Source organism: Crocodylus porosus, unplaced genomic scaffold (genome assembly GCF_001723895.1).
Source record: "Crocodylus porosus isolate Cpor-Errol unplaced genomic scaffold, CroPor_comp1, whole genome shotgun sequence".
Classification (NCBI taxonomy): Eukaryota; Metazoa; Chordata; order Crocodylia; family Crocodylidae; genus Crocodylus; species Crocodylus porosus.
Window position 1 is genome coordinate 33,722,701 of NW_017728931.1, and position 13,746 is coordinate 33,736,446.

Consider the following 13,746-nt stretch of genomic DNA (forward strand, 5'->3'; position numbering starts at 1 on the left):
GATGCGCGGGTGGGCGGAGCCAAAGGGTGGGGCCGAGGGGGAGACAGTTGGCGTGGGGCACCGCACGCGGCGGGGAAGGGGCTGCCTCCCATGACAACAACGGGCTCTGGCGCTCGCCCCTGCCCCCCTCCTCGCGCCGGGTGCTGCTAGCTCTGAGGTGCCAAGGGCCCTCCACCTCCACGTGCTTCCGGTGCAAAAAATCCAAATATCCATATACATGTCTAATCTAAATCATCCATTCGGTTAGGGGGGATGGTTGGTGGTTTTTTGCATTGAGCGTTTGTGCCCAAAAGCTTGCCAAGGACAATTTTTCCCCACTACTGTAGTAGGTCCAATAAAAGATATATCATGAAGTTACAGGGGAGCAGGTAGGTTGTAGCTGTGCTGGTCTACGGGCACAGGCAGGCAAGGTTCTTTGGGTCAATTGGATCTTTTATTTTATTTAAGTTGGTCTAATAAAAGATATCAGACTCACCCAAAGAACCCTGTCTGCCTCATCCGGTTGTTTACTTAATCATTCAATTGATACCATAAAATTGCACCCCCACCCCATTTTGCTGGAGCTTTTCTCACCCCCAATAAGAGCCCTGGCTGAGTCTTTTGAAGGTGCCCCCGCCAAACCCCAGCACCAACCTGTGCTCAGGACTGCAGCAGAGCTGCTCCCCCCAGGCCTGAGCCTGCCCTCCCTTCCCTGGCTGACATGGAGATGCTGCCCTTGGGCCTGCAAGGGGTGTAGGAGACACCCACCTGAGTGTAGCAAGAGGAAAACACTGTTCTGCCCCGGGCAGGCCAGGGCAGTATTTTGACAACTTTCTATCCCCCTCGCAGCACACCAGGGCCCTGGACAAGTCACGTCAGGGCTCTTGGACCTCGGTTCCCCCCCCACGTGTAAAATAGGGAGCACCCCTGGTTGTTAAAGTGCTCCCAGACCTACAGGTGGGTGAAAAGCATCCTATGAGAGCCAGGTGTTTGCTCAGGCTCACCCCCTCCAGGCACACAACTAGGGAGCTGTTCCCAAAGAGATCATTCAGAGATAGAAAATACGACCATCCGTGCTCTCCGGGTTCCACAGACATGGTTGTGCTCCTCATCGGGTCCTGCATACGTCTGCTGTGTCCTGTGTACTCCTTAGGGTTGGTTTCTGTTGGTGAGACTCAGCTGTCCTGCTAGCTCCTTGATTTGGGAGGAAAGGGAGCAGGAGATCAGTGATGTCGCTGATTGGCATCGCTGGCATTTGAGATAATGGCAACTGAAATAGAACAGTTCACACCTCTCAGCTACTATTTCAGGCTCCCTCCAGTCTCAGGCATTGACTTGAGATGTCACTATGTTGGTTTGCATGCTTTTTGCATGCTCAAGGGCTCTTGTTCTGAAAGCAGAGACTCAAGAGAACAAGAAGGCAACTTGAGAGATGTGACACTACACTACACCACCATGGAAGTAAAGCTGTTTTGGTTAGACAAGAAAGTCATAAAGGAGGTCAGCCAGCTATATAACATAATGAGTGACCGATGGGAGGTAAATGCTGGGTTCCTGTGCACCCCTTTTCATATGACAAGATCAAGGGATAGCCAATGGAAATGAAAGGCAGCAAATTTAAAATGATAAAGGAAATACTTTGCACTGTGCATAATTAACATATGGCAATTGTTACCATAAGGTTTCATTGAGGCCAAGAGATTAGTAGGACTCAATAAAGGATTAGACGTGTATATGGATATTGAGAACATTGGTTACAGCAGACAGGATATAAATATGTTTGAGAAGGCGTATGAACCCTCAGGCTTCAAGACATAACATAACCACTAGCTGTTGGTGGGGGATTAGTGAGAAATTTCCCTCACGGGCAGGCTATTCGATAATGGTCCACTAAGGGTGTTCTTACACCTTCCTTTGAAGTATCAGGTACTGGCAACAGCAAGATACTGGATACAATGGCCCACTGGTCTGATCTGGTAATTCCTATGTTCTTATGTGGATGGGGGGTATGAATGTCAAAATACAAATGCAGGAGTGACATGGATAAATGCTGCTATATGTGCTACAGGCAAAATCAAGTGTTCCTCAGACACAGACCCTCTTCTCGTGTGTTATAAAGGTCACACCCACAGCAAAAATTTCTCAAGTTCTCTTGTGCTCAACCTTCCAAGATGCCTGCTTAAATATATACTGTCTAGCCAATTTATTATTTACCTTTCCTAAATACAATCTTTGTCTCTCTTTTCTCTGGGACTAAGCCTGCATTTCTTTCCAAAAAAGTTTTGCCTTGGACAGGCGATTTATGATTTACATGAGACCAATATGTTAGACTAAAATGATCCTGCCTCTATTTCAAAAAAGCAGCGACTCAAGACTCAGTATTGAGCAGGGGAGGCTGCTGATCTCTTGTGTATTGTATCTGCCTGCACTGGATTAAACCAGCTGCAGCTACGGTAGAGTAAGTGCAGAGAAGGAGATTGCTGCCTAACAAATACCATTTTAACAACACACAAGATCAGTATAAAACATAAACAACTTTGCATATACAATTTTAGAATGGCAAATCTCAAGCAAAGCCTTCTTCTGGGCAGCTATCAAAACTCTGCAATACCATTTTCCTTCTAAACTCTGTGGAATTTTTTCTTAGAAGTCTCTTACTTCCCCCCATTGCTGTGTAGGATAGTTTATTTGTATGTATGTTTCTCTCTACTGACATTCCTCCCTGAATTCCTACAGTGTCCGGCCAGGGCTTATCTTATTGTCGCATCTCCCCTTGTTCTTGACACCAGGTCAAACAGCTTTGTAGCATCCCAGCTCTCTATCCCATTAAGAATTTTGTGAATCTTAATGAAGTCTTCTAATCTCTCTTTTTCCAAAGAGCCACAATCCTAATTTTGGCTATATTTTTCAAATTAATTTGGCTCCCTCTATCGTCCCTTTTATTTCTACTGTTCCCGTTCCGTTGCTATAATGTCCTTTTTATGAGCGGGTGCTTGCAACTGCCTTCAGCAGTCGTATATATCCTCATACTGCCAGACTCTCATACAGTTCTTAAATCGCTTTTTTCAGATGTGCTTTTAATTTTGTAGGTTTGATTTACCTTCCCTTGCTGTTCAAAGCAGGTCAACACAAACTTTAAAGTTTATTCTTCTTTTTCCTTGTTCACACATACTGCATTTTTATTCTCCTCCATCTACTTAGTATTTCCTTCCCGTAATCAAAGTCTATTATGTCTGGTGTTTCTTGCTCACTTCCATTTGATCACTCTCTTTTTAACTGTTTTTCTTTGCCACCATTAATGCTCTACCTGTTCACTGATTTTCTCCCCTTTGTCATCTTTCTTCACCTACCTCACTGTCCCTTCCACTATTTTTTTTTTTTTATTTCGTCCCCCCGCAAACCCTTCACTAGGCCTTGTCTACGCTGACTGACCTTGGCACCAGAATCCTCTGGTAGCAGAAAGTTACTGCCACTGCTGTCAAGGCATATTCCCATTCAGGCTCTTCTGGTGGTTCTGTACAGCTCCACTGCAGGAGCTGTACAGGCAGGGCACCAAGGGCACCCTGGAAAAGCATCAGCTGCTGAGGGGACTGCTACAGCTGGCACAATGTACACGAGCATCTACGCTCATTTTTTGCCAATTTTTAGACCAGGCAGAAGCCTTCCTTTGGTCAGAGAGGTGATGTAACTCTCCTGGCCGAAAGAAAGAGTTCTGCCACTGCAGGGGTGCGGTAAATGTAGAGACATTCATAGTTTCTCTATTAGACTTTAATTCTGCTGGCAAAATTATGTTTTGTACCCCAGGGCCCCAGCTGAGCCTACAAAATGTACTGTATAAAACTGCAGTGAGCAAATGTGTCTGATTTGATAGAGCAAAACAGAACCCCACATCTTTGTTGCTTAGAATCAACACAGTATGCAAGTCCTGTTTTCTCAGGAAATCTGCCAAATTCTAAGTGCCAGTAAGAAAAAGTTTCCAGGTGACTTTGGGACTGGTCTCAAGTAAATCATAAATGTCCCAATTTCTGTGTGGGTAAGCCCATCAAGGGGAAAGGAGAAATATTTTCTACTTCCCCTGGAAAGTCTTGAGATATTTGACCTGTTTTGACAAAGATTAAACATAGTGTCAGTTTAATACTGGATATATCTTCTGGCAGGGGACTGTAGCCTGCCCTTGTAGGAGGATGGACTGAGACTGAATAGGTCTGTTCATCTCCAGCTACTGTTACATTATAATCAATAAGGGCCTCTCTTCTTTTTTGTCAATAGCTTCCTTCCCTTGACAATTAGGGTTTCTGTTTTCAGGTTAAAACACACGGAACAGCTTTTCACAAGATATATAGAGAAATATCTGTAATCTACCATTTTGGAGTCCTGGGAAATGTTTGTGGAGGGGTCAGCTGAACCTAAAGTTCTCTGTTCTCAGCAGGACCTCATTCCCTGGAGCATGAGGTTCAGAGTAGTCCAGTATTCCATAAATTAATGGAAAACAATATTTTAAAACAAATTAAAAACCAAACCTCCCTCAAAACATCCATAACCTGTCTTCTTATAAAGACCAGAAATACTGCCCTACATTTCTCCGCATGAATTGCATCAGCTCACTACTCCAGTAGTTCTGAATTTTATTGCTCCCTTGTTTATATTGACTTCCCTCAACAGTGTTGCCTGCGAATCTCATTGTCTTTTCTCCAAACTCCTTCATCTTATTCACTGATGTATAAAATAGAAAAGAATTACAATCTAGTCACCTTCCTATACCCCAAGCTGATTTTGTTCACCAGAGCCTTGTCTCCAATTCCTTTTTTCCCTTATGTTTTCTGTTCCTTTTGTTCTAGATTTGGTGGTTTATATGACACAATTCAGGAACTTTCCATGGAAAAAAGACTGTATCTGAAATGCAGGACTTAGTATCTGGGGTCTAGGTTCCATTTGCTGGGTATGCTACAGTTTCTCTTAGTGACCTTGGGCAAATTGCTTATACACCCTTCCTTAATTTTTCTACTGGCAATGTAGTGATGATGATATTAGCTGATATGGAGGGGTAGAAAGGGTGCCAGGGTCAAAAGCAGTAAAAAAGTAAGAATTCAGGGTAGAGACCCCATGGCTTGGCTGTTGACATGAGGAAGTTGCAATGGAATGAAAGAGGTCAGAAGCTCAACTGGAGAGCATCCAGGATGGAGTTAAAAAGGAGGAACATAAGACAATGTTCACAGACTTTGTCCTCTGTGAGTTTGAAGGTGAAGAGAAAAAAGGAGTTGCTGGGATGGCAGTCAGAGAGGAAGATGACATCAAGGGCGGGGTTTTGGGGAATGTGAAAGAACTGAGCATCATTGTACTGCGAAGGAAAGGAACCAGAAGAAAAAGGGTGAAGAGGTGGGAAGAGTATATGATGAGACTGGAAACTGAGAAGATCAGGGGACAGTGTGGCTTGATCAGTGAGGCAGATGCAGGAATGAGGAGACAGCTGGAGATAAAATTTGCTTTCAGTAACAGAAAAGTAGTAAAAAGTGGAAAGAAGAAAGCCCGGATAGAAGTTGAGGATCTCCCATTTGGAAGAAGCTGTCAGTTTCAAGGGAGGTGACTCTAAGTGTGAGGGAGGATTTTAGGAAGGAATCAAAAGCACACAGGAGTTAGGGATTGCTGGCATGAGAGCCAGTAAGAGTGGAGAAATAGCACTGCTTGAGGAGGAAGATGGCAGCCCTAAAGGAGGAGAGAACAAATATGCACTGAAGGAAGTTTGTTGTAGTTTTTGTTTTCTTCCTGCCTTCTTCACAGGATAAGAAGAGAGGAAGCAGGGATGAGCCAACTTCGAGGAGCAATGAGGAAGCAGTCTAAACACCTGCTTCTGGGACAGGGCGGAGCAGGGGGTGGTGCTGAAGGTGTCAGAAATCAAGTGTAGTGTGAAACTGGAGGTAAGAGAAAGGTTTTGTGGAGGAGAGGGGGAGACATTGAAGGAGAAATGTGGAAGGTAACTCAGAAATGGAGCAGTGTTTAATGAAGACAGGGTCAAGCAGGTGGCTGTTTTGGTGAGTGGCAGAGTTAATGCAAGGCCTTAGGTCAAACAAGAAGGTGAGGTCAGAAAGATGTGAAATGAGAGGCTTGGACAGTAGAATAGTGTGGAAGTTTAAGTTATCAAGGAAAAGGGTGGGGGAGTATGAAGAAAGGGAGAGCCAGATGTTCATATCAGAGAAAAGGGTGGTTGGGGAGGAGTTGGGTGGGCACAGATGACAGCTGTGTGGAGGCAGAAAAGAGAATAGGGCCTGGCTGGCTGTTGCTTGAAAAAGTGGGAATGAAGAGGAGTGTGAAGCACAATAGCATTAAAGAAGCCTGGCATCCCTGACACTTTTATGTCCTGCCTATGGTGGAGTCAGACATGCACAGTATCTACTGCTTAAACCAGATGCATGATGCTTGAATCTTTAGCTGTGCTTTAACATATGCATGACTACAAATTCTAGCTTGGATACATTTGTTCCTAGTTGTGTTTAACCCTGGGCTGCAAGGGATTATACATGAGCCCTAGAGCCCAGGGTTAAATGAGACTAACAACAGATGTTTGTGTCTCATCTGCACAAGAACTTGCAATATTATTTAGTACGTATTCATCAACACATCAGCTGTTGACATATCTTACTTGCTATACATTTTAGAGTGGAGTTAGAAAAGTTAAGTTTCATATTTATTCTGCCATTAGGACTTTCAAAGCCAATTTGTTCAGTGTACAAATTAATATAAACGCACTTGCTCTTGTAAACCTGACCTTCTGAAAAATTTATCAGTGCCCTTTCCACTTCTTGCAACATCACCAGTAATTAACTGTAGCTGAAAGTGTTGCTGATGCTCTGTGAGGTAAACATGGGAAAGTGTGGAGGAATAAATTTACCTGCTATTGAATTTCAGCCCTTCTGAGGTGAAATATAACATTAGTTTAATAGCACACTGCAGTTTTGGAGAAAAAATTAGCAATACCACAGCAAATTTTAACTTTATGTATATTTTGGGTAACCAGAAAGTAACTACCCAGTGGAAATTTGGCTAGGACAGCTTTGGTAATGCCTGTTTTCCACTCTGGCTCTTCTGCTGTATGTTTAACTAGGAGATCTAAGCCTGAGGTCTCAACAGATTTTCTGCTCCTAATCCACTGGGGTTGAAAACCACAGGTTGTAACTTGATGTTTTGTCCCCTAGAGAGCAATCAACAGGCTAACAATAATCTGTGGCAATGGATTTTTAGCAGTGGAATCTGGACCTTTCAGACTCCTCCTAGATCAAAGAGTAGAACGGAAATGAGCCCAATGTGCATCTGTTCTTCTATGGTCAGCCATGCATACAGCTGAGGCAGAGGGTGACTGCTGAGCACTAATATGTACATCTGGCACAGAAAAAAGTCAGAAATGTACTGGCCTGAACAGCAGCAATCTGAAAGACAGAAGCTAACAATCTGACTTGGAACTCTAGATGGGAAGCAGAGCAGAGAAACATGCAAACCCTACTGCTTTCAGGTCTTTCCAGGTTTGTTGTCTCTGCTTCAGCTGTCTTCTGCTATTCAAAAGGCAACACTGGCTCAGCATAAAGAAACAGATTATTTAATTGTTTGCAGTCCACTAGTTAGCAATGGCACTGCTAGTACTGACAGAGAGGAATGGGCACCTCATTCACTTTGGTACTGGTTCTTATAGACCACCTCAGGACACCCAGGGAGAAACTCATTGGGATTCAATACTGAATCTTTGGTCTGTTCTGCCCAGGTGTAATGAGCTGCAGAAGCAAGACATTCAGAAGCAATAAGACTAGCCCCAGAATGAAGTGGAGAGAACGCTTCTCAGCATGTCAGTGTTCCACGCATAGAAAAATTCCCCATCAAACAGCTACAGGGGAGGTGAAGTACTTTGCTTTGGGGGAATTAAAACAGCATTTTGATTACAACTGAAATCCATTTTGTTCTCAGTTATAACATACTGCTGCATACAACTGTTCTGCATTCCTCAATTCCCAGATGAGTATACACCCCTTTAGACTCCCTTGATTCTAACAAAACTTCCACACCCTGACTTCCAAGACAGAATGTAAGAGGAAGCAAGTTTTATCTCACACCATGGATCTAACAAAGGCTACTATTGGAGGTTTGGCAGTGTAACTTTCTTCATAGGACAAGAGGGTTTAATCTGATGCCTCCTTACCTAATGTAAGGAAATGCAACTTCCATATAAGCTTCTGGGCGAAATTCAGTGTTAAGGTAAATGGTGGAGTGAGTTACACTGGGTTAATTAATAAAGCAGTATAGCTTGAGGGCTAGAAAAGTAACTGCCAGGAAGGTATAAGATAAAACAGTCCTTTGCCAACACTTCATTTAACACACACCTGTTACTTGCTTTTCCGGCTCCACTGTGTTCTTGGCGTGCGCAGCCCCTGAATGTCAAGTTGGTTTAAGTTAATTTTACTTTACCAGAATCCCTTTTCTAGCCCACTCATACCCCTGTTTATTATTCCTGAATTTGACTAAAGGAACATAGGTCTTTCTCCTTACATGGCCGTTTAAGTAGAATTTAGATAGAAGGTATTTTAAATCCTTCTTAAATCCTTAATAATTTGACTGGAATACTGGATTAGATTGGTACATGGCCTGGAAACTAAATAGTACAATGTGGAGCAATGAGTGTCCATCTGGAAATCCTGAGTTCTCATCACAACTCTTCCACTGTCAAACTTAACTACCCCATTATACTAAACACAACAGAGGAAATTTCTTCATGAGTTCCAAGTATAGGGAGACTGATTCTCTTGGCCTTGGCATAAGGTCTGGTCTATAGTAAGGAAACTTGCCCAGATATATAACAACATTGATTCAGCTCCTGGTTCCAACCTCTAATGTATATGCTGGCTTATCTTAATTCAATGCATTTAATGAAGCTAAATTAGCATAAACACAATTTAAATTAGTTTATGTGCATATGAATTAACATTTGATAGCAGTGTAATGGAATACATTTGAATAGTTTCCACTGGCACAACTAACAGGCATTTCTAAAGTGAGACTAGTTCTACTCAAGTAATTTGAAGATGTTGTGGGGTATATAACAAATGTGACAAAAGTTCCAGGCCACTGTGGGCAGCTTGTATGTTTACTACAGTTGGTTGATTCATGGAGCGAGGGGATTCTAACTGGTACAAGGACAAAGAGATGCGACTGGTGGTTAATTCAGTTATCTCTAGACCCTTCCCAGAATAGTCTTATTCTTAACTAGTGACTTACAGAATGTCTAGGCCCCACTCAGCCAACCTGTTTAAGAAAATCTTCAAACCTCTGGAGGAGAACAGTCTTGAAATTAAGGGGCATTTCCACAGGCTTCACTGGTCATTAGAGCAGACCTTATATGCTGGAAGCCTTCGCCCCACTGTTTCTTTCCATCATGTCAAACATCTGTGATTAAAGCTGCTGGAATATAGACCCAGTGCTTCCCGAGTGCTGGACTGACTGAACAGTGGGCCTGATGACAATTGTTACCCGAAAGACATAATGCCATTCCTTCCACATACTGATTTATGCTTGGAAGTAGAATTATCTAGGCTTCATCTCTCTGCAAAGAGGCATGAGGACAACCAACAAGATTACTTTCTATGGCACCTGAAGCAAACATCAGGCATTCTGCCCAAGAAAACAAAATGGTTTGACCCTTCAGGCTTTTGGTCCCACCTCCAGGGTACGTCTGACTGTTAAGTACAGGATTTGGAGCCATGAGTATATTCAATGTATCTACACTTTTGCCACTGCTTAAATGTATAATTTTTTAGTGCTGGCTCATAGTACTGGATCCAATAGCCCTAAAAGCTGACGCTATCTGCAAGTCAGGTACAACATGGATGATAGCAGTGAAGGCTTACTTTACATTGTCCTCTTCAGTTCAATCTCCATCTGTATATATGCCTAATGTAATCCTTATGTTGTCTGCTGTGACCATTGTTCAGGAGCAACCTCTATTTACCAGTGTCTGGGTTCAGACCACCAGCCCCAGACCATTAAATTGTCATAGGGGATGCCAAATTTTTAACACTAGTTGAGTTAGACTGGTAGCCTATAGGTAGAAGACTCCAAGAGCTATCGATTCCTCTGGCTTTTTAGATGTTTACTTCCATCTTGCCAGAAGCTTTAAGCTCAGTCCTTTGCTTACCATGCTATTCAGACAGCAACACAAAAACCAAAGAAATGAGTGAGACAACTAGCACCCATCATAGCAAGACATGAGTGTAAGGCATTATGAACGCAGGCAGCCACCAGGGTAGGTTAGCTGTACAGTGTAAGCTAACCTACCCTGAAACCAGTATCAAAATTAGAGAACTGCAATCAAGAACCAGAGTCAGGAGTGCAGAGCCAAAGTCAGAGCTGAGGTCTAGAGCCAAAATTAGGGCTGTAGACCTGAAGTTGGAGGTAAGTAAGAGGTTTCAAGTGGGCCAGATGCACAGCAGAGATCTGTTCCCAGATAGCTTGTTGCTGTCTGCTCTGGTTTATAAAGGCTTTTGTGGGTCAGGGCCTTTTTCTGTTTTGAGATGTCTCAGTTAAGGCCCTGATCACTTCTAGTTAGGTCTTGGGGCTAAATCCTCTCCCACTAGGCCCATGCTCATTACCGTGAGATGGGAAAGTCCAACATAAAGTCTGACTTCACATTTCCATTCTGACCTGCAGAATCTCCTGCATTTCTAGTTGTGGGTCCCCCAGATGCCTCTATCTATTTTGATCCTTATCTGCAGCCACGTGTGTGAAATTCAAACTGAGAAGCAGGAAAAGTATCCTGACAGTGAGATGCATTAGACTGTGAAATAGCCACCCAAGGGAAGTGGTGGAAGCCTTGTTGCTTGGATTATTATAAAATTAGACTTGACAAAACATTAGTAAATATGTGATAGAGAAGAGCCCCACATTTGCTGGGAGATGTGGTGGATGATGTAATGTTTCTTCTGTGTCCAATCTCTCTGCTTTTGAGTCATGAGCTCCCACATACTGCTTTGCTAATTTCCCCCATGCCTGACTTGCAGCAAGTCTTTTTTTTTCTGCTACCAGTCTCTCACTCATGCTTTGCACCCCTATTCCTGATATATGGTGCACTCTTCTGTCCAGGCCATTAGGCCAAGATATTCAAAAGCAAATAAGTTAGATTCCTAAGACCATATTTTGGCAGCTAAGTAAGAGGTCAGATTTTCAATACTTCTCAACATCCAGCAATTCCCATGGATCTTTCCTTTGTCCTTTCTGTGCCTTTATTAACTGTTTCAGTCCAGCAGATGGGCTGCAGATTTTGATCTCAGCTACAGCTGCATAAAACAAACTGCCTCCATTGACATCAGCTGGGGTGACCCCAACTTTAAGTCGATATAAGTGAGAGGCAGATGATCCCCAAAAGACAGAAAGGCTTTGATTTATAAGTACAGACAAATCCCTACAGTGACATGCTATTAGATTGAAATAAAAATGTTATTCTTTACCATTAGAGGGAGATAGGCTTGAGGGTTAAAATGTGAAGTGGTCAAGCTATTAACCTTCTAATTTAGAAGCAATGGTCACTAAATTATGGGGCATGTCTCCTTCCTCCTCCTCCCAAGAATGGCCCTTTGAAGATGATACTAGTTTGTTATGTGAACAAGCAATAAAGTGTAATTAATCCTGCTCTGAAAATATGATCAAATACGGGCAGTGAGTCACAGCTGAGCCTGAGGGGGTAAAGGAACTTAAATCAGGGAGCTGGAGTGTCAGACAAATAGAAAATCCTAACCTCCCAGTCTCTCTCCCTCCTGCTCAACCTCTAACCCAAAGCTAGGCCCTATCCCTTCCTGTCATATCAACCATACCACCCTGAACTAGTCTTCAGATACCATGGTGATGAGCATGGAATAAAAGCCTTCTTAGTGTGAAATCCTGTTAGATCTCATAAGATAGGTTGGGTCAATACCTGGTTGGGGGTCTTCGGAGAGCACAGGAAGTGATTCAGTAGCCTTTTCAAGTTGGTCCTGAGTCAACCTTACTTACAATGCTGGGGGGGGTACTGTGTTTTCAGGGGTCCTGTCTTTCAGAGATGTGATATCTAGGTCCTGACCATTCCTGGTAGTTAAAAATCCCATAGCACTGACCTGCAAGAGCAGCAGTGTAAACCTCAATATTCTTTTCAAATTATGTGAGAAATTACATTCTGCTGGTCTACCACAATTCTAAACAGTTTTAGTTGGGGGAAGTTATTGTTCCTTTTCCCTATTAAAAATTCATGTTACAGATCATGCTTTATTCCAGAAGTGGCTGTGTTTCTAGGAGGAGGAAATACTTCTTGTTCATACATTTAATAGGCTTCTAGGGTTGGAAGGAACCTGTTAGATCACTGAGTCTGACCCCCGGCTCTGGGCAGGAAAGAGTGCTTGTCTAATCTCCTTTTAAATACCTCTAAGGTACGGGAAAGCATCACTTCCCTTTGAAGCCCATTCCATATTTTGGCAACCATCACCATAAAGAATTTCATCCTGGTGTCCAATCTAAATCTGCTCTCCTTCAGTTTATGACCGTTGTTTCTAGTAACCCCAAGGGGCAACCTGGTAAACAGAGTATCCTCTATTCACTGCTGACCCCCGCAGTGAGTTTGTAGACAACCACAAGATCACCTCTCAGCCTTCTTTTGCGGTGGCTGAAGAGATTCAGGTCCCTCAGTGTATCTTCATAGGATCTTACCTGAGGGTCTTCAACTATACGAGTAGCCCTCCTCTGAACCCTTTCCAGGTTATCCATATCAGTATACCAGCCAAGCAGGTATATTCTTGAAGTGCAGTCCAAAACTGGACGCAGTACTCCAGCTGCAGCCTCATCAATGCCACATAGGGGGGAAGTATAACCTCCCTAGACCTGCTTGTGATGCACCTACTAATGCAAGAAAGAGTGCTGTTAACCTTACTTATTACCTTGTCACATTGGCGACTCATGTTCATTTTTGCATCCACTATGACTCTGAGATCCTTTTCCCCTCCGGTGCTACTTAGAATCGTACTTCCCAGTCTATAGGTGCATTGGTGATTCTCTCTCCCCAGATGCAGCACTTTGCACTTATCTTTGTTAAACTGCATCCTATTCTGATCCGCCCGTTTCCCCAGTACATCCAAATCCACCTGAATTCACTCCCTACCTTCTAGTGTGTTTACTATAGTTGGTGTCATCTGTCAGTTTGGACAGAGGACTTTCTACGCTCTCATCCAAATCACTGATGAAGATATTGAACAGTATTGATCCAAGGATAGAGCCTTGGGGACACCACTGCCCACATCTCTCCAGGTAGAAATCAACCCATCCACCACCACTGTGGTGTCCCATAAGCCAGGTTCCCACCCACCTGACTGTGACAAAATCCATGTCACAGCTACATAGTTTATTTGTAAGCATTGGGTGCAACACTGTCAAAACTCTTTTTAAAATCCAAGTAAATAACATCCACCTCTACTTCTGCATCTAAGCCCTTTGCGACCTGGTCATAAAAAGAGACCAGGTTAGTCAGGCAGGATCTGCCTAGTATAAACCCATGCTGGTTGCCCCTTAGCATTGTATTATCCACTGGCCCCCCATAAATGTGATCCTTTATGATTTTTTTCTAAGGTCTTGCCAAGAATAGAGGTGAGGCTAACTGGCCTATAATTACCCAGGTCCTCCTTCCTCCCTTTCTTGAAAATAAGAACCACATTGGCCCTTTTCCAGTCATAGATTTCATAGACATCAGGGCTGGAAGGGACCTCGGGAGATCAT